The following is a 19,917-nucleotide window of genomic DNA, read 5'->3' on the forward strand; positions in this document are numbered from 1 at the left end:
ATGCATGACTGGCTGAGCCGCCCGGGCGCCTTACGGCGTCCCTGCGGGGCTCAGCATACTTCTCAAACAAGCCCGAGGTTCCCCATCCCGGTGTCAGCCACACAGGCAGGTGCTGGGCTGTGCAGAGTTCGGGCCCAGCGCGGAGATCGCGGAGCCAGCGGGAGCTGTTGCTGCTGAGAACTCCCTCAGCCCGCCTGCCGATGGCCCTGTGCCAGCAGCGTCCCCGCGTCACAGCCGCAGGGGAGCCGGGATCGCACGGCTGGGAAGTCGGGGAGGAGGACCCAAGCCCAGGCCATGAGGCTGGAGGTCTTCTCTACTGCCCTGTCTGCTGTGGGAGGAAGAGACCTTAGTTCGGAATTGACAGCATCCATGGTTCAATGGGCCGGCGGGTAGAGAGGACGACCCCAGGCACCCCAGGAGTGTCTGCCCTTGGGGGAGAGGCTGGAGTCTCCAGGGCCTCGACTGAGTGTCTGCGGGGTGAGTGTCGCCCCTGCAAGTTACAGATGGGAGTCGGGAGCCTGAGGAGACTGAGGGCAAGTAGATGTGGGATCCTCCGTGTTCCAGAGACGGCTGAAGGCACCAGAGCAGGCAGCGTCCCTACACAGGGGGCATAGGGCAGGGCTAGTGGCCCACGCGGTCCGACGGAGAGGGGCCCGGTTAGATGTGCAGAAGGCCTGCCGGCTGTGGGACACGCAGGCTGGGGGTCAGTGATCTCACTGGGCACGGTCAGTTCTGGGGGCAGAGGCCAGACCGCAGTGGGCCAAAGAGGCATAGGAGGGAAGGACGAGCCAGCAGGAGAGACGACCCTTCCCAGCAGCCCAGGTGGGCGAGGGGGCCGGGGCCGCGCGTGGGGCTGGAGGAGCTTCCTGCCTCCGGGAAGCCGTTCTCCAAAGGCCGAGAGGGATCTGGGTCCATTTGGGCTGGAGGCTTGAACTGTGGAACTGGAGGACGGTGAGGGTTTAGGAGGAACCGAAGGAGCAGAGGGGAGTGGGGCCGGGGCCGGGCCCGGATTGGGGCAGGTGTGAGGAGGCGACCCAGCGTGTTCTGAGAAGCGTCCGGCGGGCAACTGAAGAGGCTCTCGCTCCTCAGTGAGGCGGGAGGTGAGACCGCCTCGGGCTGGAGGGTGGCCTTGCACACACGCCCGGCGGCCGTGGCTGCAGAGACGTGCCAGCTGGCGAGGCCGGGGACGTGGCGGGATTGCCACAGACGGGAGCCCGTGCGCCCCACACCGGGTGGAGGGGGTGGACCTCCCGCTCTCAGGCCGGTGACAGAGGCGACGCCCGGGCCAGGGAGGGACGGGCATGCAGGGGGTCTAGCGGGTCACTGGTCCCGACCAGCCGCGGCCCCACATGCCGCCTGGTGCTTGAACCGGCCGGTGAAGTGGTGCTTTCTGGCTTCAGCAGAGGGGATTTGACCCAAACCCTGAACTAGCCCTGAGAGAAACTCTTTCCTTGGGATGGATGGAGGGTTAGGTGTCCGTCAGCGTCCAGGCGCCCCTCTCCTCCACTGGGTAAAACCAGAGAAGCCGTGGGTATTTTACAGCTTTATTGAGCTGTGGTCCCAGAGCATAAAATTCACCTGTGAGAGTGAACCGTTAGGCAGTCTGGGGACAGTCACAGAGTTGGGAGGCCATCACCCCCGTCTCATTTAGAATTTTCCAGTTTCCTGGGAAGCAGCGTGTGCTCATCAGCAGTCATTCCCCTGTCCTGCCCCCTCACCCCAGCCCCAGAGCACCCCTGCTGCCCTTCCTGTGTCCAGGAACATGGTTCTTCTGAACACGGCTCGTGTAACCGAAACCCCGTAACGTGCGGTCCTTGCACCCGGCTCCCCCTGAGCCTCACGCGTTCTGGGTGCTTCCTGCCCGCGGCGGGGTGGGGCGGGGGGCGGTGAGTCCGTCCCGCAGTCCAGACAGACCACCCTGGGCTGCTGCTGCAGGTCGCGTGGCGTCCTCTCTGGGGCTACGCTGTCACGAACGCTGTTGTGAACGTCCGCGGACGGGTGCGCGTCTGGCCGTGTTCCCAGTTCTCCGGGGTCAGACCCGGGAGTGGGGCTGACGGAGCGTCTCTGCGCGTCGCTGCGCTGACCGTTCTCAGGAGCCGCCGAACCGTGTCCGCGGCGGCCGTGTGACTCCACGTCCTCCCTGGCAGAAAAGGTCCCCATTTCTCCATGTCCCCACACTCGCTGTTTCCCATTATTTTGGTTTTAGCCATCCTAGTGGGGTGAGGGGGCGTCGCATTGTGGTTTTGATTTGCGTTTCCCGAAAGACTGATGTTGCACATTTTTTCATGTGTTTATGGCCATTTGTGTGTCTTCTTTAGAGAATGGTCTATTTAGATCTTTTTCCGTTTTAAAAAAACCTTTTTTATTGTTTTCTGAGAGTTCTGTATGTGTTCTGGTTAGCGTCCCTTCCCAGACACGCGGCGTGCACATCTGTCTTCCATTGTGCATGTTGCTTCTTCACTTTCTTGATGTCGTCCTTTAATTGGAGGATGAAAGTTTGATGCCGTGGGTTTTATTTGTTTGGGGAGGAGTGAGAGGAAACGGCAGGGTGCCCCAGGCACAGGGCGTGGTGGGAGAAGGCAGGAGAGGTTCAGCAAGGGGTTGCTGACCCTGGCGGTGCGGCATGTGCTTTTATGGTGAACGACAACACGGCTCGGCGCAACATGACCAGTCCTGGGCCCCGTGTGTTCTCAGTCTCGCAGTCAGGCAGCCTGGCGGCATCTTGGTGGAATCGTCCACCAGCTTCGACCAGCGAATGAGTCCGTGCTGAGGAGTCTTCCAGCGTTTGGGTCGGTTCGTGGTTCAGACGGGGTGAGAAGCTCAGCAGATCAGACGGAGCACCTGCACTCTCTGCCCCTTTAAGAGCTCAGCGCAGTGCACTGCCCCTGGCATCACCAGAGAGCCCCGGTTTCTGCCCCCAGCACTTGCGACTGACTCAGTGCTGTCTGTAGACGGCCGGCTGTGGATTCCCGCTCCGCTCCAGCACTAGCACCTTGCACGCTGTGCCCCTGATGCCTCAAGCTGGTGAATTTCCCAAGGACGAGGATCCTGCTTGCGCCACTGTGTGCCTGGGCCTCTAACTCACCTCCGTGGACCGATGGGTGGTCCTCTGGGACTGGCAAGCACTGTGATGGTAAATGCACAGGTGTCTAAGTCACTGGGGAAGTACATTAAGTGTAAATCCATTTTGTCCTTGGTCAGCAGACTTTTGGCAGAGAAGAAGGAGTTTACTTGAAAGTCTGGGTTTTATTTAAGTTTCGTAGTCTTGGGTTTTACAGACGTGTGGGGAGTTACTCTAAGCTGCCTCTAGAGTTTAAGTTCAGGCCATCCGACATCTCACTTCCCATGGACTTGATCTGCACCAAGTGCCACGTGTTGTGCAGCCTCATGACCCAGCGGGGGGTGGGGGGGCACAAAAGCAGAGCCAGGACTGGCTCTCAACCTCTCCCCACCTTGTGAAGGAGTCCCCTGCGGGCCTTCCAGAGCTGAGGCCATGGGCTCTGGGCCCAGAGCAGGAAGCTCTGCAGGGTTGGACAGAGGGAGAGACGCCGAGCCCGTCTTTGCGGCTTCTCCGAAGGACGTTTTTTCCAGAACGGCCAGCACACTAACGCTGGTGTGCACACACACCCTGTGCCTGAGCCTGGGGCCCTGGGTTCCAGTTCTGACACCAGGGACCCCAGAAATGTCCACAAAGACTGCCTTGCTGTGCTCAGGCTACCATAATAAATACCACAGACCGGGTGATGATTTTCTCCTAGTGCTGGGGGCTGGAAGTCGGAGGTCAGGCCTGTGTCTGGGTCCTGGAGAGCCATGTTCTGGCTTGCAGATGGCCGCGCGCTACTCGTGCACACCCACCGCCTATCCTTGGCGTGTACACACCGGGGGATCCTGCTGTCCTGTGTCAGGAGGGCCCTCCGTGACCTCATTCCACACTCTTCTCCCAGAGGCCTGGGTTCCACTCACTGGGGGTCAGGGCCGCAGCCCAGTGCTGTGTAGGGACACAGGTGCGGCCCGCAACAAAGGCTCGCGTGATCCTCCGTCTCCTCGTCTGCGACACGAGACTGGGGGTGTCGCGACGCTCCCGCCCCCCTGAGGATGACGGCGTAGGCCGTGCGCGGGCGCTGTTTCCTGTTCTGGGTCCTGCGAGAGGCCCCGTCCACATTCTCTCTGCGCAGAACCGAACCGTTTGCCGTTACGGGAGCTGGATGCGTTCCTTCGTTCCCTGGGTGTTTCTGAGCATCTGGTGCTGTGAGCTCGGAACAGAGCAGAACGCTTAGCCTTCCTGGAGCTCCCATTTGAGGCGAATTAAATAAAAAATAAAATCGGGCACCTGGGTGGCTCAGGTTGCTAAGCGTCCAACTCTTGATCTCAGCTCAGGTCGTGATCTCAGGGTGGTGAGTTCGAGCCCCACTTTGGGCTCTGCGCTCAGCGGGGAGCCGCCTCTCCTCCTGCCCCCCCGCTGCTCTCTCTCTAATAAATAAAGTCTATGTAAAAAATGAGAAATTAAAGTATAGTGTCCTAGGTAACTGTGCCAAGGAGACAATGTCAGGAAGGTGGGGTTGGCGTTTCCAGGAAGGTCTGTTTGAGTCGAGGGGTGGAGCCTGTGTCTAATTCTGCGGGGCCAGGTGGGAAGCTGAGAGCCCCCCAGCACCCCGCAGAGCAAGTGCGCCTGCTCGCAGACTGCCCCAGACTGCCCGTCTCCTGCCGTAGCCCTGCTCCCCATCCCCCATACCCCACTTCTGTGCCAGACGCTCTGCGCGAACTAATGATTTCACAGCCTTTTTAAAAAAATCTCCACCCAAAGCCGCTAATGAGGAGTTCCAGCTCGCCCCAGCCGCCAGTCTGGGGAGGCTATGGACCCGCTCCTGAGGTCTTCAGGTGTCTCTGGAAGTGCCCCTAAGCCCCTCCTCCCCGGCCACCTGCCCTCTGTGGCCCTGGCTCACCCCTTTCTCCACATCCTTCTGGGAAGTGCTCCGTCCCGTCCTCTCGGGCCTGCTCTCTCCCTCCCCTTTCCTTGTGGGGGCGGGGCTCTCCGGGGCCCTACACTGGGTCACGCCCCGCTGCGTGCACTGACCCCAGTTGTTTAGGACCTGAACGGCTGCTGCTCTGGGCCCTCTAGCCCGGCAGGAGCCCTGGCCTCACTGGCCTTGCCGTGGGACTCAGACTGCAGACCTGGGGCTGCCTCGTTGGGTCCTTCGTCCTCTGGCTCAGGCCCCTGGCACTTTTGCAGCCTGTGATTATGGGGATGGTGTCCCCCGTGAGTCAGATCATTGAAGGTTCAGCCTGCTCCGGGGAAGGGTCCGGCCGTTGGCAGAAACCTTCATTGGTCATCCCCATCTCCGGCTGCACGAGGGCCCAGGAGGGCGGGCCACCTGACCGCCTGGTGTCACCTCGAGGCCCGTTTCCCACCAGCTGTCTGCACCCGAGGGCAAACAGGATCCAAGAGGACTGGTTTCCTTCTTCCCTTTTTTTTAAAGATTTTTTTCATTTATTTATTGAGAGAGAAAGCAAGAGAGAGCAGAGGCCAGGGAAGGGATGGAGGGAGAGGGAGGAGCAGGCTCCCTGCTGAGCAGAGAGCCCAAGAGAGCCCAAGGCGGGGCTTGATCCCAGGACCCTGAGATCATGACCTGAGCTGGAGGCAGAGGCTTAACCCCTGGAGCCACCCAGGCGCCCCAGGAGTCCTCTAAGAACTGGAAAGAGTCCCAGAGAAACTAGATTCTGCCTCTTGCATCTGATGATTCCAGCACCTTTGATGGGATGTGTCCTTGCTCCTGGCACCGGCTCAGTCCCCTCTGTCTGCCGATCGGGACCAGCCTGGGGACCGCATGGAATCCGGCTGTGAGTCTCAGCCGGCGTGGCCGTGGCTCCGTCTTCAGTGTCTTGTTTCTCTTTGGCTTCTGGTCCCTTGGATGTGTGCCAGTGGCTGCTTATCTGCTGATCTGCCCAAGAGGTGGATGGAGCAGCGCTCTGTGCACAGAGTCCCAAAGCTTATAGTGGGTGCTCTGCGTGTGTGTGTACGAGTGTGCATGCACCTGTCCGTGGGTATGTATGCGTGCGCGTGTGTGTACCTGTCCGTGGGTGCTGTGCGTGTGTGTGTACCAGTGCGCGTGCACCTGTCCGTGGGTGCTGTGCGTGTGTGTACCAGTGCGCGTGCACCTGTCCGTGGGTATGTATGCGTGCGCGTGTGTGTACCTGTCCGTGGGTGCTGTGCGTGTGTGTGTCCCAGTGCGCGTGCACCTGTCCGTGGGTATGTATGCGTGCGCGTGTGTGTACCTGTCCGTGGGTGCTGTGGGTGTGTGTGTACGAGTGTGCGTGCACCTGTCCGTGGGTGCTGTGCGTGTGTGTGTACGAGTGTGCGTGCACCTGTCCGTGGGTGCTGTGGGTGTGCATACACATCCGTGCCTGTGCCAGGACACCCAGGCTGTCCAGCCCGTGGGGAGGAGGGTTGCAGAGATGCCCCAGGAGTGCAAGACACATGCCCTCCTTTCAAGCCGTGGACGGTTTAGCTTAGCTGGGGCACCAGAGACATAGAAGCTGATTAAGACTGTCAACACAAGTGTCATTTAATCCACAAATCAGGTCTTTGGAGAGAGATTCGGGGACGGACTCCTCTCTCCCGTCACAGCAGGATGGCAGGTGCAGCTCGGGATGCGTGGGTGAAGCGCTTGTGTGTCCTCGCTGCGTTTGCTGTGTGGAACCAGGGACGCGGGTGAGTTTGTGCGGGCAGGGGTGCTGCGTGCCCGGGCCCAGGGGAGACTGGCCAGGAGAGACCTCATCAAGCAAAGCTTCTAGGGACTTTACTGTCGGAAGCCGGATTCCGTGGGTGGACGTGCCTGTGCCAGTCTGCTCTGTCAGCCATGATTCTGGGGCCTCTGGACTGGCCTCGAGAGACCCCCGGACAGCCTCCTGTCCCACCATAACTGCTTCAGGGTCCTTTAGGATTTTGAGGTCCATGCCCTATTTGGGATGTCCCTGTCCCTGTCCTCTGCACTGTCCAGCACCCACTGCACCTCTGCAGGGGTCCCTGTGGATGAGCCCAGGCTCTTAACCCCACTGAAAGCCCCAACATAAAGAGGGTAGGAGTGGGGACAGCAGGGACAGCATTTTGTTATTGATGGTGTGTCTGGAGTCGTCCGTGGAGCAACACAGGGCAAGCCTGTCAGACCTCCCTGCCACCAGGATTAGGAAGGGCCCTGGGCTGGGTATTTACTCAGGACCCCGTCCCTCCAGGATACTGGAGTAAGAGTCAGCGGCCCGGAGTCCTCTGGCCGCCGGACGCTGTGCTCCCCCATCCTGTCTGTGGCCTGCAGTGCTCCCTGTCTGAGGACACTGACGGGACACTGTGTTCCTGCTCCCCAGCATCCCTTTCATTGTCACGTGGGGGTCTCACCCTGGGAACTACTTCCCAGGGTCATCTTTGTGGAAAGCGGTGGAGTGAGGGGAGCCTGCTTTCTGCGGAAGCTGCTTTCGCCTTCTGCTGCCGTTCCGCCGAAGTTACCCCCGTGAGGGGCTTCTTTCCTCCTCACGCACCCTGCCTCGGTTTCCTGGAAGAGAGGAGTGGAGATCCCCCAACATGTTGGTCAGCCGTGCAGTGGCTGCCGTGGGCTTGGCCGCGGGGATGGGAGAGGCCGAGACTGCTGAGCCCACAGTATGGGCCTAATTACTCCTCGGCCCCGAGCTTGCCTGTAATTGTGGTTTCTGGGAGCCAGCGCATGCTGGAAATGTGCTGGAGCAGCAGAGACGGGGTTTCCGTCTGGGATGGGCTTGGATTTTCCACTTGGAACAGGGTTCCCAGCCCCCTTTTTCAGTTGGGGGGCAGGGTGAGCCCGTAAAGCTCTGACGGGGCAGTTAGGAGAGGCGTAGGGCGGCAAGGCCTTCCTCTGGGTGCAAGATTGTGTACTCTGAAACCCCGGACAGTTCGGAAGAGCTCAGGGAGGCAGCAGGGCCTGGGAGAGCCGATCGGCCCTGCCCTCAGGGGAGGACCCCGTCTCTGTGCCTTGGTTTCCCCCTGTCCTTGACTTGGACATCCGTCATCATGGGTCGGGAAGTGCTGACCTCAGACGGGGCAGCAGCCCCAGTCCCTTCCCCGCGGCGGTAGTAAGAGCAGAAGCTGCTCTGAGTGCTTGTCGGATGCCCAGCGCGGAAGGAACGGCACCGTTAAATCTCAAGACGATCTCGTGAAGCAGCCGTGGCCTCTGCAACAGGTGAGGGTGCCTGAGGTCCCGGGGCCTGCATCGGCAGCAGGATGGATGTCCAACCCAGGGATCACGAAGCCGGAGCATTTGGCCTGCAGACACATGGACTGCAGTCCACGGGGTGTGTGCGCACGGCCAGGGAACACCCAGAGCCGGCCCGGCTTCATGGGGCTGCCATCGAGCTTGGGGCTCAGGGGTCTTAAGTTCCAGCCCTGGCCCAGACCACCTCTGACCCTGGGACCTTGGGGAGGCCTGTGTCGTTTCCGACTGCGGTTCCTTGTCTGTGAGGTGGGCATGTGCGGAGCCGCCCCGAGGGCCCGATGAGGCGCTCCGAGCTCTGCCCCTGCCACCCAGCAGGTGCTCGGCACACGCCAGTGGAAGGGGAGACGAGTGGCCGGCTCTGCCCTCTGGGCCTCGGGATGGAGGGGGAAGGAGAGGACGGGTCTGAGCAGGGGGCACGGGTGGTGAGGACGCTCTTGGGCCGCCGGGGCTGGCGGGGCTCGTGGACCTGTGCTACCTCGCTCACTGCGTGCGGGAAGTTCAGCCTGGCAGCCGGCATTTCTGCGGCCTGGCTTCCTCCACTGTGAAGTCAGGACACCAATACCTCTGCCCCCCAGGGGCATCGTGGAGAATGAGTCCCCTAAATAAGAGCTTGGAGTTCTGAGTTCTGACCGTGCATGCCCCAGCCCGAGCATTTTCCCATCTCGTGTGCAGACAGTCCGGTCCTCAGAGCAGCCCAGGAGAGGGCAAGCAGGTGGGACGGGGAGCGCTCGGGGGCCGCAGGCACGGCCCTCTCCTCCGGGGGAGCCCTGAGGCCCACACCGCGCACAAGCCGCGCGTTGTCGCAGGAGATGCTGGAGACGTGCGTGTCGCGGCTTGGCTGGGGCCCGTCTGTGCGCCGGCCACAAGCGCGTTTGGGCAGTGTGTGCCCAGCGCTGCTCGGGGGGGTGCGATGTTGCCTGTGGAGGGAGACGTGGTGGACCCGGGAGAGGTGACTCCGAGCAGTGAGGCACCGAGTCACGCTGGCACTAGGCACCGCGGCTGGGAGCCACGCGACCACAGGTCCCCGGACCAGCTGACCAGGGAGGCCAGGGAGGACGTGAGCTCCGCCGTTGGAGACGGGGCGGGGGGCACAGGGCTGCTGTTCGCACACGGGGTTTGGGAGGAGCTGGAGTGTCAAGGTTGGTCTTCCATCATTCAGTGCATGTTCATGGAGATGCGTGTGTGTCTGGCCTGATGGGGAGAATCCACGTAGCATCCCAGGTGCCGGGGACCCTCTCCCGGTCCGTCCGGGTTTGTTCCTTCAAGATGTTATCCCGCAGATGGGCAGGTTCCGACTTGAGATACCGTTCTCACCCTGCCGGGGGTGGGGGCCCTCGTGATGTGGTTTGGGCCTGGAGGAGTGAGTGTGTGTGTGTCTAGGACCCTCTGGCTCACGCGGCTCCGTCACCGCCCCGCACAGGTGTGCGCACGCGCCGCACTCGGCTGTGAAGAAGCCAAGACCCGCCGCTGAGGTTCTGCCCCGAGAACCAGATTGCCAGGAGGCCGTGCAGAGACCACACGCACGGCCCGATGGTAACCTTTGAGGCACACCGAGGGCCCTGAAATGTAGCCGCACAGAAAGACGCTTCCACCTGTTTCCCGACACGGGGCAGCCGTGTCCCATCTCCTGTCTCCCAGCTCCGGTGACTCCATCTTCCTGACGCGCCTCCACTTGGAAGATGGGATTAGTAGGAAAGGGCACGAGGCCACCCTTGCTGAAGTGGTGGGAGCCCTGCTTGTCCTCCCACAACACGGCCTCCGCGCGTCAGACTTGGAGAGAGCCAGCAGCAGGGCCGGTCCCACCAGCACCGGGGTCCCCTGGGGGTGCACGGCTCAGAGCGGTCCCAGCATTCTGGCTGGCCTTCCATTGGCGTCCTAACCAGCTGTGTCTGGGAAGCGTGTGGTGTGGAGCTCGGGCTCTTGGCTGGGGGCCCGCAATAGAGGACAGAAGTCCCACCTTCCAGGCAGGCGTTTTACTACTGGTTCCCTTCTAAAGTAACCTGGGGGCGAGGATACGACCTTACAGCACAAGTCAGCCCAAGGGCTGGGCGGTGCAGACAACAGGAGTGGCCATCACCGGGAGTCAGCTGAAGGAAGCTTCCGGAAGGCAGGGAGTTTCCGGGCAGTCTTGAGAAGGGTGAAAGGAGGAATTCAGAGGGCCTCTCGCACCGCCCACCTTTGTTCCTGCCTGACTTGGGGGCTCCTCAGTACCACTGGAAGCTCCTGCGTTGTGACCCCATTTCTGCAGGTGCCTCCCCGGTCGATCTGTGGCTTAAATTCATCCGTTTTAAAATCAGGGGCCAACTGTCCCCTCCCACCAGTATTCCCCCTCAATTTTGATACGAACTTGGAATGAAAACAAATTTTTTTAAAGATTTTTTAATTTGCCAAAGAGAGAGAAAGAGAGAGGGCGCACAAGCAGAGGGAGAGGCAGGGAGAGGGAGAGGGAGAAGCAGGCTCCCCACCGAGCAGGGAGCCCAACGCAGGACTCGATCCCAGGACTCTGGGATCACGACCTGAGCCAAAGGCAGGCACCCAACAGACTGAGCCACCCGGGCGTATCCACCCAAAGTAAATTAGGAAAGTGAATTTTGAGCCAGATGACAGACTTTAAAGAGGGATGGAGATTTCTTGGATTGGTTATTATTTGGGATTGTTTTATGGTTCGTCCTTTATTTGTGGGGTTGTCAGAGCACAGCTCTGTGGACACAAGTCCCCAGCGAGCCACGCCTCATGTCCCATCCCCACTTCCGGAGGATTCGTTGGAAACGTATAGTCAGCGTCTCAGGAAAACCCGGGGAGAGAGAGCGTGCGCCTGCAGAGGGATTCAGGGTTTCCGAATAATGGCACCGTTGCAGGGCCCCGTGCGAGGGACAAGACTCCGTCTTCCCATGGTGCTGCCACGGAAGCTGGGACCTGGCTCATCCCCGGTCACGCCACAGGCACTGCGCAGGCGAGGCCACGTCAGGCCCCAGACCACGGCCCTCCACCGTCAGGCCCTGGGACACGGGCTCGGTCTGTGCTTGTGGGTTCTGAGCTCTGCTCTTCTTGGCCCTTGTGAAAACTGGGAAACGGAGTAAAAAACTCTTCCTGGCCACGTCCCCAGCACAGACGCTGACGTGCTTCTAGGTCACTGCTGGGGACGGCGTCCGGCGGTTTCCTGTCCGTTGAATACCTGCACTTCTGCGTGGGTTCCCCGGGGTGCGCAGACCGGTGTGTCTGGGACACCCTGGGAGGGGCGGAGGGAGGGGTGTGATGAGATGGGGGGGGGCAGGCGCCTGGCCCAGCCCTGCAGCGTCAGGGTTAAGCCGCTGCGCCCGGAGGAGAAGCTCGGCGCCCGCGTCCGGCTGCACCGCTCAGAAGCTTGTGTCTGAGCAGCTTCCCGGCTCCTCGGACTCGGGTTTTCCTCACCTGTCGGGGAAAATAACAGCGTCTGCCTCGTCAGGTTGACGCAAGGATTAAATGAAGGCCTGTGTCCCATCACGTACTTATTCCTTGTAATTTTCTTATGCTTTTCCGAGGACGTACGAGGAGACGGGGGCAGAGTTGGTCTAGAACCACACGTCTAGACGGCCCGGGCCGCCCCCTCCCTGGGCCGTGGCAGCCTCCGCGGCTTCCGTCGCGTGTGCCGGCCGCCCCGCCTCCGACCCGCACGCCTGGCTGGGTCTGGGGAAACACCATGGTCTCACGACCTGCACTCATACCCATCGGGGGCAGCTTTGGCCCTGACATCTGCAGACGCGGAGCCGGGAGTGTGGGGCTAAGCCCCGGGGAGAAGAGCCCGCGGAGGGGTGTCTGCCCCCGCGAAGGCCTGGACGCGGTCACATGGACCTGCGAGCGCCCCGCGGTCGTCTCTCCTGTGCTCGGGCTGCTCGCTCCTGCTGTGGGACCGAGGCCTCGGGGCGGGAATGGCGACCGTTTTTTGAGCTCAGCCGTGTGCAGATGCTACGCCAGAGACTTACCCCAGCTCAGCACGTCCCGCAGGACGGGTGGCAGGTGGCTAGCCTTCCCATTGTGGGGTGAGGACACCGATGGCCAGGGAGCGATGTCTCCTGAGCCCCACAGGTGGTCAGAGCCACAACGCCCACGAGCACTGTCCAGCTCCACAGCTGCCCGCCCATCCGGATACCCCCTTGACTCCCTGGGGGCAGCCCCGGCCTGGGGCTGCTTCCGAGGACCGGGTGAGCGGCTCCGTGAGTCAGATGTGAATCTGTGCCCGTGCTGGTGAGCGGGGAGGTGGCAGGTGCTGGTCCCGGGTGAAGGTCGTGTGCCCGCCAGCAGCCTGTTCTCTGCCACGGGCTGGAGTGGGCCAACCCTCAGAGCCCCGACCTCGTTCCTTCCCGGGGCCGCCGAGGGGAGCCCGTCCAGAGCTCACAGCCCAGCGGACAAGAACAGGAGAGAGAGGTCAGCGCCCGTTTGCCCAGTGGGGCAGAACGCAGGCCACACGTGGCACTGGGAACATTCTAGTAGCCACATTAAAGTAGTAAGGAGGGAGCGCCTGGCTGGCTCAGTCAGGGGAGGTGCGACTCCCTCTCGGGGCTGTGATTCGAGGCCCCCACGTTGGGTGTGGAGATTACTTAATGATAAAAATCGGAACCGGAGGGGGGGTGGGAGAAGTGAACATCAGTGTCACATTTCATCGGCTCCGTCTGCGCAAGGGTTGCCGTCTTGACGTGCAGCGTCGCAAGTGCTGCTCCCGACTGTTTCTCCATGGTTTGTACTAAGTCTGCAGCCTCGCGGGTGTGGACACGGACTCTCTCACCTCCAGTCAGCACGTTGGCGGTGCCCTGCGGCGGTTCCGTGGCTCCTGACCCCCCGAGGACAGCGAGGGGGCGGCCATGCTGCGCCCCCCCCCCCCGGGCCTCTCTCCCACTGGCCCTTCCCGGGTTTCCCCACAGCAGTGCTCGCACTCAGGTGCACGCCGGCTCTGTCCCGCAGGCTCTCTGAGCCTCTGGCCTCCGGCTTCCGCCGTCAGACCCGCACTTCTCCAGGCTTGCTCGGATCCCATGAGCCCCAGGAAGCCTTCAGCAGCTGCCTGGCCCCAGCTTCCCCTCGGTCGTTGCCCTGTGCCTCAGCGTTTCCCGAGCCTCCTGACGTCCCCTTGTGTAATTCCCACGGCCGCTCCCGGGACAGGTGGAGCAGGCAGGCGGACTGTCAGGGTGCGGGCGGAGAAACTCCTTGGCGAGACGGGTCTGGTTCTGTCTCTAACCTCCTGCTTGTTGGCTGTCCGCTGTGCGCCCCGTCCTGGATCCAAGTGTTCTAGAGTGGGAGACGGCAAAGCCGGTCGGCCAACTGGGGAAGTCGATCTGAACCGACCCCAGAAAGCACCAAAGGGCCGGTCAGCTCTGAGTGGGCGCTACAGGGGAGACTTGGGGGAGAAGCATGGTGGGGGTTGCCCGCTGGGGGACCCATAGACTGCGCTGGGATTTAGATGGTGGGAAAGCTTTCTTGGGTGACATTGTGATTTATCTTTTTACAAGATCGCTGATTGTAGACAATGGATGCACTCTGGGGAGGGGATACTGCACAGCCGGGAGGGGCAGGAGGGGCAGAGGCAGGTGGGTCCAGACCTAGGGGAGGGCACTAGCCAGAGGACTCGGGGGTGACTCAGTTTGCAGGGCTGTCAGAGATGACTGTCGGGCCCCAGCGTTCACCTTGGGAGGACACATTTGCTCAGGAGCTGGGCTGGGCTCCGGCTGGGCTGGGCTGGGCTCCGGCTGGGCTGGGCTCGGGCTGGGGGCTGGATTTCCGTTCAGACAGGTTGGCTCCAAGGTCTCGCTGACCGTGCTTCCACGCTCCCGGTCGCCCTAGGAGGAAAGCTGTATTTTCCACATTTGTCATTGAGAAACTGGGGCTTCCGGTGGGGTGACAGCCAGGAGAAGGCTGGGCTTGAGCCCGTATTTCACTGTGCCCGAAAGTGTGCTTTCCGAACGGTCCCACAGGGGCCACGTGTAATACACTGGTGTGGAAGCTCAGCCTCCCCGCACATGTGGCTGTGAGCCGGGGAGACACGGCCCTCCGAGAGCTGCGTGGGAGCGGGGGAGACTGGGCACACCGGCCTCGTGCTCACTGTTCTGTCCCTCGTCCACTCACTGGTCTGTGGCCCTTGCCGCTAGCGCACTGTTGGCCATCCGGTGTGGACCTCAAGAACCTTTGCACCGTCGGGGAAGCTGACAGACGAGGCCCCTGTGACCCACACCGGCTCCGCAAGGAGGGGTGTGTGCGGCACGGGCACCCTGTGTGACCTTGACCTAGAGGGCCACCCAGACACGGAATCCTGGGGCTGTGAGGGCCCTGGGAGGCTGCTTCGAGCTCCTCCACCCTGGAAGATAAGAAACCAGTCCAGTAAGACCAGGGCAGGGTTCAGCAAGTGTGGACTTATCTGGAACGGAGGTCCTGGTCAGGTAGCTCTTTCTTGGTTTACGGCTGCTCCTGGCTTTGGGGAGGGGCCTGGGAATGTGACTTCCCCAGACGCAGGAGACCTCGGTCAGCTTACGTGTGGTATGCGATTTCATCTCTGTATCTCTCGTGTTATCTTTCCAGACACATAGGACGTATGTGTGCTATGTCTGCATCCCATGAGCCGGTGTGTGTTATGTCCTGTGTGTATCGCGTGTGAGGTGTGTGTTGCCCCGTGTGTGTGTGTTCTGTGCCCACATGTGCACGTGTGTGGAAGAGAAGAGGAGGAAAGGTCCGGTGAACACAGTTGGTTCGCTCTTCCTAGGGCCACAGGTCAGATGACTCAGGCTTTAGGGGCTCAGACCTTGAAGTCAGGTGTGTCCTAACTCCACTTCACCCCCGTGTTCGCTGCATGTCAGCCCCTGTCTGGAAGGTGGGAAGCACCTAGAAACCGGCACCATGGAACAGGGACATGCTAGGCTGTCCGTCAGGCCCCCGTGGCTGGGGGATGGAGTGGGGACGGGGAGGGTGGCCGACAGTCGCCGAGCGAGACCGGGGCACGGTGGTGTCCGAACTCCCCCCAGTTCCCGGACACCAGACAGCTGTGTCTTGTTAATGTGAAATTGCCCGATCTTCAATTTTTAACTAATTTTTTTCAAAATACATACACACCCACCCATAAGCCAACAGAAGGGACGTGGGCAGTTTCGACTTTGCTCTCTGGAAGGTCGCCAGACGTCTCCACGCTTTCTCACGTGTCTTGCAGGCTCCCACGAGGGGGGGAGGAGGGGGAGGAGGGGCTCTCTCCCGTGCCTGGTGCTGCTGGAGGGCTCCCAGGAAGTACACGCTGCGACCTTTGCCCTCTAGCAGGTGCCAGGGAGCGGGGACGGGGGGTTGGGGGGGGACGCCCGTGTAGGTGCGGGCCCAGCGGAAGGACAAGGAGATGGCCGATTTCTGCGGACTGACCTGGAGTCCCTCCGAGGATTGGTTAAGGATTGGGAAAGAGGAAGTGTGAGCCGGTGAGGTACTGCTGCTTGTGTAAGCGGAGGGGGGAAGGAGAACACTCCCGCCTGCTGCTTGACCTCCCAGAGCAAGCCCAGATGGGAAGCCGAAGACCAATGAAAACGTGTCTTTGGGGCTCCTGCGTAGCGCCGTGGGTTAAACCTCTGCATTTGGCTCGTTCATGGTCTCGGGCTCTGGGATCGAGCCCTGCGTCAGGCTCTGCTCAGGGGGGAGCCTGCTTCCTCCTCTCTCTCTGCCTGCCTCTCTGCCTACTTGGGATCTTTGTCTGTCAAATAAATAAACAAAAATCTTTTTTAAACAAAGTGATGACGCCGCACGCCTGGCCTGCTCCGTCCAGTGGGGTGCGCCGCTCTTCACTCGCAGTCTTGAGTTCAAGCCCCATATTGGATGTGGAGATTTTTTTTTTTTTTTAATGAAGAAAACACATTAAAAAAGAAAAGTCATGATGATAACGGACAATAACGTATCGCATCGGAGAGAAAATTCACGCGTTCACAGCCCCATTGCAGGGGAGGGTGAAGACGGTGTTCTCTGCACGGCGCTGCAAGCCGGTCAACGCGGGAGGAGAGACCGAGTCGGCAGCGGCCCGTCCGCAGCCCTCAGTGCGTCGAGCGGGTCAGGCACGGACGTCCGTGGGCGGGGCGGCGGCTGGGCGCGGGGCCCCCGGAGAACGGTGCGCCTCCCGCTCGAGCATCAGCCCATCGACTGCTCCCTCGGACGGGAGATCTGCTGCTCCGCCGCCGGCTCCCAGGAGTGACGGAGCCGAGTGGAACGAGAGACGAGCACCGCTTGCGTGTCACTGTCTCAGAAGGCTGCATGTGAATCCGTGCTGTGGAGACAAGTCCTCTGCTGGCTGTGCTCGAGGACAAGCAGCGTGGGCGGCGTTCTGGATCAAACGAACACCACGGAGAACGAGGAAATGCGATCCGCGCTCCACGCCGGGACCGCGGCCGAGGCCGTGGGAGCCCAACGGCGTAGAGGAGCGATAGACAGTGGGGGTGGAGCGGGGACACGTCTGAGGTCACCTCACTGGGTCAGAGGTGAACTCCTGGCTGTCCCAGCATCACTGTGGCTGTGTAGAAGCTGAGAGGGCCTGGGGCATTGATGCCGATGTACTTAGGGATGAAGTACCGTACGGTCTTCTGGCTTTGAAAGGGAAAAAAAATAATAACCACAGACAAATAAAGCAAGTGTGAAACGTTAACGGGTGAATCTAGCCTCAGGCTCCGTCGTGTTCACCGTGCTACTCCCGCAGCGTTAACGTGGGTTCGAGATTTTTCAGCATAAAATCTTGGGGTGGAGGAAGTGCAGGCTGCCGCGGCCCGGGAGCATGGTGGGGCCGTCACCCGCAGCTGCAGAGTGAGCACGGGGTCCCGTGGTGGCAGGGACCACGGAGCCAGCACGGGGTTGGAGCGGCCTGGAGAGAGGCCTCGGTGCTCGGTGCTGGGGGAATGGCGTGTACAGCAGGGCGTTGGAGAGCGATGCGGCAATGACCGGCTGGTCCCGATGAGGGACCCAGAGAAAGCCAGGCTGGGAGGGCTGGTCCGCAGCCGGGGAGCCGACACGGGGCTCCTGCAGTCGCCCAGGTGAGCGGCTGGAAGCCCCCGTGGGCCATGGTGGCACAAGGCACGGGTTGGCCACATCTGTCGGGGGCTCCGGGACGCGGGGCTCACTGAGAAGCCAGGCCGGCTAGCAGCTGTCTTAGCAAGCCCCAGATTGGGGGGAGAGTCCGCACTCTCCCAGGCCTTCCCCACAGCCGTCAGGTGTCGGTCCTTTGGAATCCCGTGTCTGCTGCCACATTTCCGTGGGCGCGTCAGGAAGGGGGGCCCGCGTGGAAGTCCTCCTCCCGTCTGATGGCCTCTTTCATGCCGAAGTGCCCTCCTCCTCTGCTCCGTCCTCCCCTGCCTCAGCCTTTAACCTGCCCGCGGTTAAACCTTCTGCTAGGCTCCACGCCCAGGGACCCAGCAGCCCAAGGGTCGTTTGTGTCCAGCCGAGCTTGCTGCGGCTGGCGAGTCTCCCTCCTCTGGTTCTGGCGTGGGTTTTCCTCCGTGAAGCTCTCAAGGAGAAAAAAAAATGTCCACCTCTGTTGCTGGAAGGATTCTCGATGCCCCAGACTCCCTCCACGGCCTGGGGGACCTTCGATCACGCGCCACAGCACTCAGCCCAGCTTAGGGGCAGAACGGAGCAGGCTGAGAGTCCCCATCTCTTCGGGCTTCGGGACAGGCGTGTTCCCAGCGCCGCAGAGTCCATCAGAGGCCACGAGGGGGCCTGAGCTGCCCCAGGACGAAAGGGGCCTTCTCCTGAGCTGGAGGAGCCGTTCACACCTGTGTGGGGACACCCAGTGGTGGGGGGCGTGGATCCAACCCAAGACAGCACAGGAGCGGCTGGGATGAGCCTTTCCACGGAGATCTGTTCTGAGAACCCTCTCGGCAGGGCCGGGACAGAGCGCTTACCCCGTGTCTGCGGAAGCTCTGTGGTACCCTCCTCCACTCGCCGCGGTGACCGCGTCCCAGGTTTGCACCCCATGCCTCACGCCGCGTCTGGAGCAGCGCCGTCTGGTAGAACATTCTGTGGTGGTGTGTGTGGCTGGAGTGTGGTCGCCACGAGCTTCACATCGCTGTGGAGACCTTGAAATGTGGCTCGTGCAGCTTTGAAACGGAGTCTTAAATTTTATTTCAAGTGTAAATTTGTGTAGCTCCTTGTGGCTGGCGGCTTTTAGCACGGGTCTGGGTGCTGGGACGCCGTTCAGTTTTACAGCGCCGTGAGTGACACGCGGGCTGCCGCGCGATGACGGCAGGACGCATGTCACACAGAACGGTCGCGGGGGTGAGTGCCGCTCCCTCCCGCACCTTCTAGAACACTGGATGCTGAACTCAGCGGAGTTGAGTTCACCCCGCCGTGGGTGGAGGGGTCAGGTGGGCAGGGACCCACGGAGTCAGGTCCTTGGAACACAGCTGGCGTCGGAGCTGCCGGCTGTGCACTCTCGTGTCTTGCTTCCAGATGCCGTACTGGGCCATGGAGTGGAAGGACATCGGGGAGCAGGGCCCAGCACGGGCCTAGGCAGGAGCCAGAAACCAGAGCAGGTGACGGGACCGTAGACCCACAATGAGAAGGAGCGCCGCCCTAGGCCCGCAGCTGCCCCAGGCCACCCAGCAGTCGAGGGAGGGGGCAGCCCCACCGTGCACATGCTGGTGCGGCGCGGGGGTCCAGGCCGTGTGGGGGCCGGCAGGACTCCCTGTTCCACACCGCGGCCCAGCTTTCCCGAGGACCCTAGGAAGCTCTGTGAGGTCCTGAGCAGCGAGGGCACGCAGGCGGGTTTGCACTTGCGCGAGGTGACTGCTGCTCTGTGGCTGGTTTCCATTCCCAGGCTCTTCTGGGCCCACTTGCGACTTTTTCTGAACGAGCCGCTCCAGTGTGTGGTCTGGTTCTTTGTTTCTCTTCCTCCTTTCCTGCGTCGCTCTCTCCTGCGCCCCGCGCTCTCCGCTTCCCTGGTGTCCTTCTCTCTCTGATCCAAAGACCAACCAGGAGAAAGCAGCCTCACCTGTCCGGGTAGGAGGGGCACCAGGGTGAGGGGACCTTCTCTTTGAAATGTCAGAGGGATCTGTTCACGCTGGGTTGTGTGGATGACCGGAAGCGACCTTCACGGGACTGACAGCGTAGCGGGTGCACTCAAGCTCGCGGCTCCCGCCCTGCGCCCCGGACACGCAGCCTCCGGCCTCGGGCGGCCTGGGCAGGGGTTTCTCTCGGGTCCTCCCAGAGGTGCTTCCGGCATCTGTGCACATGTGAACGAGTCTGTAAACGCAGAAGCACGTGGTTCCCTTCCCCGCTCTCGTGCCCACCTGTTCTGTGCGCACCGTTCTGCCCCTGCTCCCTTCACCCCACCAAACATCCCGGAGGCCACTGGGTTCACTCCGTCGCCCCCCACACATGGCTGAGCGCCCCCCACCCCGGTCATACCGCGGTGTATTGGCCCAGCCATCCGCAGAAGCCGCCCCACGAGTCCGTGCTTTGCCTCTGCCCACGGTGCCTGCCTGGTCCCTTGCTGGAGGTGCAACTGCGGAACCCCGTCGGAGGGGCGGCAGGTGCACTCTTCCGGGAGGGAGAGGCATGGCAGTGACGGAGTTCACCGCACCGTAAAGGGGACCCGTTCAACACAAGCTCGGGGGTAAATCTGGTTCGGTAACCTTGAGGTTTTAGGGTCTTAACAGTTGCTGAGTGAGGTATCCCAGGCCGGCTGCCGGCGGGGGGGGTGTGGGTT

General features: G+C 61.7%; 1 protein-coding gene across 14 annotated transcripts in view; it reads left to right on the plus strand.

Annotated features, from left to right (window-relative positions):
- The window catches only part of ARHGEF11 (Rho guanine nucleotide exchange factor 11), a 74,462-nt gene that overhangs the window by 15,313 nt on the left and 39,232 nt on the right, over positions 1–19,917 (plus strand). The gene's annotated exons all lie outside the window — the stretch shown is intronic.

Source organism: Mustela nivalis, assembly GCF_964662115.1.
Source record: "Mustela nivalis genome assembly, chromosome: 16".
Classification (NCBI taxonomy): Eukaryota; Metazoa; Chordata; class Mammalia; order Carnivora; family Mustelidae; genus Mustela; species Mustela nivalis.